This window comes from Labeo rohita, unplaced genomic scaffold (assembly GCF_022985175.1).
Source record: "Labeo rohita strain BAU-BD-2019 unplaced genomic scaffold, IGBB_LRoh.1.0 scaffold_853, whole genome shotgun sequence".
NCBI lineage: Eukaryota > Metazoa > Chordata > Actinopteri > Cypriniformes > Cyprinidae > Labeo > Labeo rohita.
This window is the reverse complement of record NW_026129803.1, coordinates 1826-12739: the sequence shown is the minus strand read 5'-3', so window position 1 is coordinate 12739 and position 10914 is coordinate 1826. Positions and strand designations below refer to the sequence as shown.

At 47.5% G+C, this 10914-nt stretch overlaps 1 pseudogene; it reads right to left on the bottom strand.

Annotated features, from left to right (window-relative positions):
- Positions 1-507: 507 nt before the first annotated feature.
- On the bottom strand, positions 508-3200 carry LOC127162192 (uncharacterized; annotated as a pseudogene).
- Between the last annotated feature and the right edge of the window lie 7714 nt (positions 3201-10914).

Below are 10914 nucleotides of genomic sequence, written 5' to 3'. Positions count from 1 at the left end.
GCTGTTGTAATAAACTGCCTAACTCTGCCTATTTTCAAAAATTCAAAAATGCATTTTTTTTTTTTCCATGAACGCTTGGCCTATTGAAGGGATAGTTCACCCAAAAATGAAAACGAGCCTATGATTTACTCACCCTCAATCCATTGTATGTGTATCTGACTTTCTACTTTCAGACAAACTAATTCGGAGTTACATCAGTAAACATCCTGGCTCTTCTAGGCTTTAAATTGGTAGTGAATGGCTGCATGAGTTCGAAGCTCAAAAAAAGTGCATCCATCCATCATAAACATACTCAACATGGCTCCAGTGGGTTAATAAAGGCCTTCTGAGGCAAAGCATATATTACACCTTATACAGTAAAAATAACTAACGTTCAGGTCAAACAGCCATACAGAGTCAACTTATGCATAACTTGCATGATGTAAGATATAGCTTAGCATGTCATGTCGTAGCATTTTGCCGGGAGCAAGATTTTCTTTTTCTTTTTGGAATGGATGGTCAGACAACTCAGGAGGTAAATCCTGGCCGATCAAAGCCTTTAGCAGAGATCGGTGCACATGCTTTACCTAAGTCTGTAATGGGAGCAATGGTGTATACCGGCCCACATTCCTTAGGCACCCTCATGACCTGGTACACCACTGAGCTCCACAGGTCCTGGATTTTGCATCTACCCCTCATGCTATAATCGTGGAGGTATGCTAGTTGACCATCCTTCAGTGCTGCTTCCCTTACTGGCAGGTCATGCCGGGCCTTTCGCCGATTGGCTGCAGCATCCAAGCGTTCACAGGCACCCTCAAAACGCAACTCGCAACTGATCCTTCTGCTCCAGAATCTATGAACACTACCGGCTGATGGCTCTTGAACTCTGCCCAGCAGGAAGTCGAAAGGGAATTTGGGCTCCTGCCCAAACAAAACACAGAGATTGGGCTCCTGCCCAAACAAAAAAAAAAAAAAAAAAAAAAAAAAAAAAAAAAAACACAGAGATTATTATAGTATTGTAAGCAGAGAGTACCTGGGAGAGATAAAGTGGCCAATCACCCTTTTTGGAAAGTGTGGTAAGGGGCGCAACAGGTCAGGCAACGTCCTGTTAAAATGTTCACACTGACCGCTTCCAGCCGGGTGATATGGGGTGGTACGTGACTTCTCGACTCCATACAAAGTGCAGAGCTGCTGGATAAGAGTGGACTCGAAATTACGGCCTTGGTCAGAGTGGATATGACCTGGCATGCCGAATTTGCAAAACCACTCTACCACAAGAACCTGAGCTACGGTCTCTGCCCGTTAGTCTCTAGTGGGTATTGCCAAGGTGTATTTTGTGAAAATATCAGTCATAACTAACACATTCTCAAACCCAGATCTTGAGGGCTCTAACACAGTGAAATCCAACACCAAAATTTCATTAGGACGGGTAGCCAACAAATGTCTTACAAAACTACCAGGGACAGAGGGAACACCCTTAGCACACTGGCACCGCTCGCACTCCTGGTACCAGCGGGAAACATCTGCAGACATTCCAGGCCAGTAGTGTCGCTGACGCACAAGCTGAGATGTACGTTCCACCCCCGGTGCCCATGCTGTTGATGAAGCTGGGTCAAGTCTTCATGCTTCATGACTGCTGGCAATAACACCTGGAAGACCTCCTCCCCATCATCTGGGCGAAACACACGTCAATAGAGCACCCCATCAGTCTCCACCAGGCGGCCCCATTGCTGAAGCAGAATGACTGCCAACTTTGAGAGTTTCTTACGCTCTTCAGGAGTCGGAGGCAACTTGCGCCTTCAGAACACCAACAACTCTCCTATGACTGGGTCTGCTACCTGCCGAGCACCCGTATCCCTACTAGAGGAACAAGGAAATGAGGTAACCCAATTTACCTGGGCCACCGATTCAATTTGGGCAGCTTGCTACAATGCCATTGGAACAGCCACACCTGGACACAACTCATTCACTTCTCCTGTACCTGAAAGGTTTTGTCACGACAAGGCATCAGCATTGCGAGTACTTCTCCCTGATCTATATTTGATCTCAGTCAAAATGAGTCAAATGCTGCCACTTGGGCAGCCCAACTCTGTTCCATAGCACCTAACTTTGCAGAAGTCAGGTAGCTAAGGGGGTTGTAGGCAGTAAACACCACACATTTATGGCCCAGCAGATACTCCCTAAATTTTTCTGAATTTTTTTTTTTTTCAGTCATGGCCCACTTGAGCGCTAAAAACGCGCTAAAAACTTGAGCAACAAAACCCTCCGCAAAGCGCCAGTAGTAGCTAGCAAATCCCAAAAATGAGCGCAATTCTGAAACATTAGTCGGACGAGGCCATTGTGCAACTGCCTCCACCTTACCTGGGTCAGTAAAAAGCACTTCTGAGGAGATGACATGTCCTAAATAATGTAAAAAAAATAAATAAATAAATAAAAAAAGGCACACTTAGTTTGGCCTTCAGACCTTCCCTCAGCAAGCGGCTCAATACAACTTCCATCCGAGCAAGATGTTCATTCACAGAGGAGGAAAAGACAACAACATCATCAAGATATAAAAGGAGGGAATGGCACTGCTGGTCCCCTAACAACTGCTCCATCAACTGTTGGAAGGTGCTTGGGGCATTGCACAACCTTAATGGCATCCTGTTCCATTCAAAGAGGCCAAACCTGGTGGTACAACCAGGTTTGTACCAGATTTGTACACTGACCAGATCCATGTTAGCCAGCCAGCGAGTCCAAAGTCTCCTCAATATGTGGTAGAGGGAACGAATCCTTCCTAGTCTTCGCATTTAAGCAATGGTAGTCGACACACATATGCAGACTACCGTCCTTCCTCTTGACCAGGACGATAGGCAAAGCATTAGGACTGTAGCACTCTCTAATTACCTGGGTTTCCAACAATTGATTGATATGTACCTTTACCACCTCATACTCAGATGGAGGAACACGCCTGAACCGCTGCCTGACAGGGACGTCATCCAACAAGGAGATATCAGATCAGTACATCTCAAATCCCCAGGCAAATATTTCTCTAGCAGTGCTCTAACCTTACCCTGTTCTTCTTCTATCTGTTCCTGCACACTGGGGGAAACCTGCACAACCTGTGTACTCATCTTAGCTGTAACGGTCACAATTTCTGCAACTTCCGGTGGTAAACCAACCACGTCAACCTGGTTCACAGTACTGATCACAGTGCTAGCATACAGCACTACATCCACCATGGACCAACATTAACTATAGGCACATACACTGTACCACCATCCACCATTTAAAAAAAAAAAAAGCAGAAGATGCCAACAAACCTGCCTGTAGACCAGAATCAGGTGATTCAAACAGAACTGTGCCACTTGAGTATTATATGGAACAGGCTGCAGCAACAAATTTTATGGTGCCACCTGTGATGCGACACGCCCAACGTTCACGCACTTTGACTCGCCCCCCACAACAGCTGGCTGAGTGTCAAACTGATGGCAATGTTGTAAAGCCTGTAAAACAAAACTAGGGGCCTGTGACACCACCGGTAAATCAAAAAAGAGCTGTACCATGCTGGCCAAAGAGTTCCCGGTAGCAGCAGCTAAGGATGTTCATGCCCAACACCCCAGGAACACGTGCACACACACCACCAGGAGGATCTCTGACCACCAACACACCGCAGCCTAAAACTACTTGCCCACAGAGCTCCACATCCAATTCCAAATAACCGATATAAGGAATTGAAAGGCCATTTGCAGCTCGAAGCTGTAACCAATGACATGATCTAAGCTGCTCCTGACCCCATGACCCAAAATTAGTCACAAAAGAACTCTCCGTAATGGTGGACACCATTGAACCAGTGTCCACCAGGCAAGGTACCTGAACCCCACCAATAGGATACAACAAGCTGTGGACAAGTAGACAAAGCTCAAAATTCAGAAATAGTGACACTGGCTGAGCTAGTCCTTCTCCCAACCGAGTTGTGGCCCTGCAACTCGGTGGGAATTAGTTTTCTGACAGCTGCATGGATGATGACCGCTCACCCCTCATTAAAGTCGAATTCACACAGGCTGGTGGTGGTCGGACGGGTCTCCATTCCCCATCACAATCTCTAGCAAAATGGCCAGGTTGCTGAAACCTTCTACAAATTAAATTAGTCCTAGATGGATGCGAGCGTGACTGGAGATTTTGAAGCTGAGCCATATTTTGGGTAAACTGACTCAATTGTTGTTGCTGTTTTCGGAGCATATCCCATAGTTCACTAATTTCAGTCACCGCTGAACCGCTGCTACTATTAATGTGCTCATGTCTCTGCACCCCATAGTGAATGCCTTAAGCAGATGGAACAGACTGATTTCGACCCCTTGAAGTGCTACATAAGACTTTGTGCAACCGTATAATTCACACAACACCTTAATCATTTGTTTTGGGTCCTCCCTCTTGTTCACCGACTGATAACAAATTTCTTCCCTCGCCTCTCCCTCCAGATGATCAACCAAGAAAAATGCCTGATCAGCTGTAGACAGATGCCAAAGCCGCATGCCATCCAGAGCCTCCTCCGCCCACTCATTGATGCCAATGCCCGACCAACCACTAAACTTTGGGCACTTACGATCTTGAGGAACAAAAACAAGCCACTCAGCTGTCGATGCACCCCCATGTGAAAATAAAGTGTACTTGAGTGCACTAAAAAAATACTTAAATACAAGAAAGTACATGTGTAGTACAATCTTATTTTTGTGCTAAATAAAAGTGTAAAAGTTATACACTATAAATACACTAGTTAAAAAGTACCACTGATATTTAAATTGATTTTTAGTACATAGCAATAAAGTGTACTACTGCAAAAGAGTTTTATTAGTGTATTTCTTAAAAATATGGTTTGAATACTTTAAAAATTAGTTCAATGTTAGTACACTTTAGATAGTTATCCTAAGTTTAAATTAAATTGATTTTATTTAAATATATATTAGTAATGTAATGGTTAAAATGACATTTTCCCAAATGTGCTACTTAAGCACACTTAATATAAATACACTAATTAGCAGTAACACTTAAATTTAATTAAGTGTACTAAGATAAATTTATCCTAAGTTTAAATTAAATTGATTTTATTCAAAAATCAATAGTATTCCCAAAATGCTTATTTAAAGTGAACTAAATATATTGAATTGTATTTTAATATATATCTAAAAAGTATACTAGAAGTACTTTTGTATTAAATATATGCTTAGTTATACTTCTAAGAAATATGCTAAACACAAGCATACTTTTAATGTATTTCTAAAAAGTATACTAGAAATACTTTTGTAATAAATATATGCTTACTTACAATTTTAAGGAATATACTAAACACAAGCATACTTTTAATATATTCCTAAAAAGTATAGTAGAAATACTGTTAATAAATATATTCTTAGTTACACTTTTAAGGAATATACTAAACACATAATTTTAGCGACCTTTCAGTACATTTACATAAAACTGTTATAAATACATAAAACACTTACTTAAAGTATATTTTATGTGTACTTTGTGTAAGAACATAAAATGATTGTTTAATGTACATTATAACATCACATAGTCATAAAGCAAATGCACACCTATAGAGGTGCCAGTTAGGAGAACAAACTTAAAGAAGAATTATAACTGCACACTCACACACAGTATAGAATTATAACTGCACACAGTAATTGTCACGGATCTGGTCGGTGTTCTGCGGACTACCCACCACCAGATGTCACTCTCACCTTTTCATGCTCTCTGACTGTTGCTTTGCATTTTGGACTGCATCTCCCATCCTCCACCGCGCTGATTGCGTCAGCCTCCATGACCAATCAGGCGCTCTATAAAACCACGGACTTCCTTGTACACTGCACGGAGTGTTGTTTGGTTGCTATCTTGTTTATGTTTCCTAGTTTCCTAGTCCCCTAGTTTGTATTTGCGCCTGGTTTATCGTATACGACTCATCGCCGCCTGCCTTTTGGACTCTCGCTCTGGTTATTGGTATATTCTCTCTCGGATCGCCCCTATGGATAATGCTCGCTCCTGTTTTGACCCTGCCTGCCTGACCATGTATCTGTCTAGTCCTTCTAATAAAAGCTTGCACGTGGATCCGCTCGCCTCTCGTCTCACTCGCACTGTAACAGAACACTCCGTCACAACAGGATCCAGCAGCTTTTCACCCGGACAATCTTCCGATGTGGACACAGACCTGATTTTAGCCAGGATCAAACAGGGACAACGTACACTCGAACAATACATCCGTGAGTTTTTGGCCATTTCAAACTATTCTACCCTCCCGGACTGTATTATTATTGAACTGTTTGCCGATGGCGTCAATGAGCCGCTAAGTGCGAGAGTGAGACGTGAGGCTCCGCGCTCATCATTAGCCGCATTTATGAACTTTGCGTTGCTGTGTGCGGGTTCGCCGTGTACTGTGGGGGTCGCGAAAGAGGAACGCGACAACGCGGACATGGCAGCCGCGCATCCCTCTCGCAGACTGGTGGTCACGCCGGATCACGACGCCACAAACAAGTTTACCGCCTGGATCGCTCGTGAAATGGCGGCCGTGTTGGAGCGCGCTCATGCTATGGCGGCGTCAGCAGAACCCGCGCACAAGATGGCGGCCGCGCCGGAGCGCGTTAACGCGATAGCAGCAACAGCGGTGCCCATTCACAAAATGGCGGCGAAGACAGAGCTCTGTCACGTCACGGCTGCCATACCAGAGCCATATAGAGTTGCAGCTGTGCTTCCTGAGTCAAGTCGAGTTTCCAAGTCAAGTCAAGGTACAGCTGCATTTCCTGAGTTAAGTCAAGTTTCCAAGTCAAGTCAAGTTGTAGCTGTGTTTCCTGAGTCTAGTCAAGTTCCCAAGTCAAGTCAAATTGCAGCTGTGTTTCCTGAGCCACTGCACAAGATGGCTGCCACGCCAGAGCCACTGCACAAGATGGCTGCCACGCCAGAGCAACTGCACAAGATGGCCGCCGTCTCCAAGCAACTGCACAAGATGGCCACCGTCTCCAAGCAACTGCACAAGATGGCCGCCATTACAGAACCTGTGGTCAGCACCCGGACGCCACCTGTGGTCATGATGGCCCACGTGCTGGACACGCCTCTAAGTAACGGTATGGGCAGCAAAAAGGGCACTCCTTCATGCTGCGGCGGCTACCCCAGAGTCAAGTCAAGACACCGAGTCAGGCCAAGTCACAGCTGTTCCCCACGAGTCAAGCCAAGTCACAGCTGTTCTTCACGAGTCAAGTCACGTTACAGCTGTTGTTCCTGAGTCAAGCCATGTTGTTCCTGAGCCAAGCCATGTTGTTCAGGAGTCAAGTCCCGTTACAGCGGATCCTCATGAGCCAAGCCGAGCTGCTGCTGTTTTTCCAGAGCCAAGTCAAGCTTCAGCCGCTACTCCAGAGTCAAGTCAGGCTACGACTGTAGCCTCCAAGTCCAGTCAAGCCTCCAGGTCCAGTCAAGCTTCCAAGTCCAGCAACGTCAAGGCTGTTGTTCCTGAGCCAGGTGAAGTCATTTTTAATCTTCACAAGCCAAGTGAAGTCAGGGCTGTTCCTCCTGAGTCAAGCAAAGCCACAGCCGTGGTTCCGGAGTCAAGTAAAGTCAATGATCCTCACAAGTCAGGTCAAGTCACCGTTGATCCTCATAGGCCAAGTCAAATCACCGCTGATCTCCAAGAGTCAAGTCAGTTCACTACTGAGCTTCACGAATCAAGTCAAGTCACGGCCAATCTCCACAAACTAAGTCAAACCACAGCTGATCTTCATAAGCCAAAGGAAGTTATTACTGCTGTTCCAGAGCCAAGTCACGTCTCGTCTGACCTTCCAGAGCCCCGACACATCTCGTCTATCTGTCCAGAGCCTCACCATGTCCCGCCTGACGGCCTAGAGTCAAGTCACGTCTCGTCTGAGCGCCCAGAATCAAGTCGCGTTTCGTTTGACCGCCCAGAGCTTTGTCACATCATGTCTGCCAGTGTGATGGCAACCGCCCTCCTCAGCATCTGGGCCGCACACTACGCTCCAGAGATCTTGACAATTCCAGAAGTCCTGCCCGTCATCAAGTCTGCGCCAGAGGTCTCGTCTGACCTCCCTGAGCCTTGTCACGTCATGTCTGTTAGCGTGCTGGCGATCGCCATTCTCAGTGTGTGGGCTGCACACTCTGCTCCAGAGGTCACATCTGTTCGCCAGCCAACTCCTGCGGTCACGTCTGGTCACAAGCCTGCCCCAGAGCTCCCGTCTGGTCACAAGCCTGTTTCAGGGCTCCCGTCTGGTCACAAGCCTGCCCCAGAGCTCCCGTCTGATCTCAAGCCTGCTCCAGAGTCCCTCTCTGATCTCAAGCCTGCTGCAGAGCTCTTGTCTGGTTTCCAGCCTGCTCCAGAACTCCCCTCTGATCTCAAGCCTGCTGCAGAGCTTTCGTCTGGTCTCCAGCCTGACCCAGAGCTCCCCGCTGATCACAAGCCTGCTTCAGAGGTCCCGTCGGGTCTCAAGTCTGCTCCCGAAGCCTTCCCCATCGGAGAAGCTGCGCCAAAGCCTCCAGAGGTGTCGGCGTCGGCCGTAGAACCTCTTATGGAGGGGGCGTTAACTGCTAAACTCTCTGCTTCTCCCTTTTTCCTGTCTGCGTCCTCTGTCACTGTTCTCCCCAGGTCCCCGTCCAAGACGCAGCCTCCTGTTCCGCCCCGGAGGGCGGCTCCGCCTCTTGTTCCGCCCCGGAGGGCTGCTCCGCCTCCTGTTCCGCCCCGGAGGGCTGCGGTACCTCCTGCTCCGCCTCCTGTTCTGCCCCGGAGGGCTGCGGTACCTCCTGCTCCGCCTCCTGGTCCGCCTCGGAGGGCTGCGGTACCTCCTGCTCCGCCTCCTGGTCCGCCCCGGAGGGCTGCTGCGCCTTCTCTCCCTACTCTGTCTGCCTCCTCTGTCCCTGCTTTCCCCAGGTCCCAGACCGTGACGCAGATTCCTGTTTCTCCCTGGAGGGCTGCTCCGCCTCCTGCTCTGCCACCAGCTCCGCCCTGGAGGGCTCCTGCGCCTCCTGCTCCGCCTCCAGCTCCGCCCTGGAGGGCTCCTGCTCCTCCTCCGCCCTGGAGGGCTCCTGCGCCTCCTGCTCCACCTCCGGTTCCGCCCTGGAGGGCTCCTGCGCCTCCTGCTCCGCCTCCAGCTCCGCCCTGGAGGGCTCCTGCTCCGCCTCCGCCCTGGAGGGCTCCTAAGCCTCCTGCTCCACCTCCGGCTCCGCCCTGGAGGGCTCCTGCGCCTCCTGCTCTGCCTCCAGCTCCGCCCTGGAGGGCTCCTGCGCCTCCTGCTCCACCTCCGGCTCCGCCCTGGAGGGCTCCTAAGCCTCCTGCTCCGCCTCCGCCCTGGAGGGCTCCTAAGCCTCCTGCTCCGCCTCCGCCCTGGAGGGCTCCTAAGCCTCCTGCTCCGCCTCTGGCTCTGCCCTGGAGGGCCTTTGCCCAGCCGATTCTGCCTCAGTCTCCTGGCCCCCCCACCGCTCCCCTGGACTGTTTTTTCCTGCTTATTCGGTTGGAGCGTCTGGAAGCCGCTCCTTGGGGGGGGGGCTATGTCACGGATCTGGTCGGTGTTCTGCGGACTACCCACCACCAGATGTCACTCTCACCTTTTCATGCTCTCTGACTGTTTTGCATTTTGGACTGCATCTCCCATCCTCCACCGCGCTGATTGCGTCAGCCTCCATGACCAATCAGGCGCTCTATAAAACCACGGACTTCCTTGTACACTGCACGGAGTGTTGTTTGGTTGCTATCTTGTTTATGTTTCCTAGTTTCCTAGTCCCCTAGTTTGTATTTGCGCCTGGTTTATCGTATACGACTCATCGCCGCCTGCCTTTTGGACTCTCGCTCTGGTTATTGGTATATTCTCTCTCGGATCGCCCCTATGGATAATGCTCGCTCCTGTTTTGACCCTGCCTGCCTGACCATGTATCTGTCTAGTCCTTCTAATAAAAGCTTGCACGTGGATCCGCTCGCCTCTCGTCTCACTCGCACTGTAACAGTAATAAAATACTTAAGTATTTTATTTTATTATCACAATAAAAGAAAATACTTAAGTGAGTGTGCAGTCATAATTCCTCTTTAATGTACATTATAACCATGTGTATGCCTTCTGCAATACATTTTAAATATTTATGTATTTATAATTTTAATATTTGGAAAAGAACAATATTTTTAAAAAGATTTTTAACATTTACAATGTACAAATGTATGTCAACTATTATTAAGCATTGCAATAGGCTACTTAAAATATGTTGTTTAATATGCTGTTCAGTTTTACTTAAAGTGCTCCTATTATGCCTTTTCAAATATGATCTTTCATGTAGTGTGTCATGTAGCTGTATGTGAACATAAACAAACTATCTGCAAAGCTGTGAAGCCGACGATAAATAAAGTTATTGTCTATCAAAAAAAAAAAAAAAAGAAGAGTCGGCTCACATTTGCCTGAACGAGTCATCAGGAATTCGAATCTTTTTCTGCTATGGCCATACGTCACGAAGTAACACGTTTAATAATAATAATGTCCGTCCACGTTCTACGTCGTGAACAACTTGCCCGCCCACAAACAGTTCAATTTCCATATGGTTTACGTCACATGGAAATTTACACGTACATTATACAGAAGACGCTGTATCCTATGCTGTGAGTAAAATTGCGTTATATTCACTTCCGAAGGATGAATCTACAAAGATTGTATTTTCTAGCGATCGTTCAAAATACGTAGTTGTGTATGTTATGTTGTGTAATAACCCTGCACATGTCTTGCTAACCGGCTAACCTGCACGCTTCTGTAGTTCTGTTGTTCAGCTGTGGACCCACTGTAGTTTGACAGTTTGTGATTGATGCAGTTTGACTGTCTGTCTGTCTCATTAGTTGGAGTAATGATAAAGGATGGCACACGAAGCGGCTTTCACACCGAATGTGGAAAGCGCTGTGCGATTAAACCCATTCGTTTCAATTGT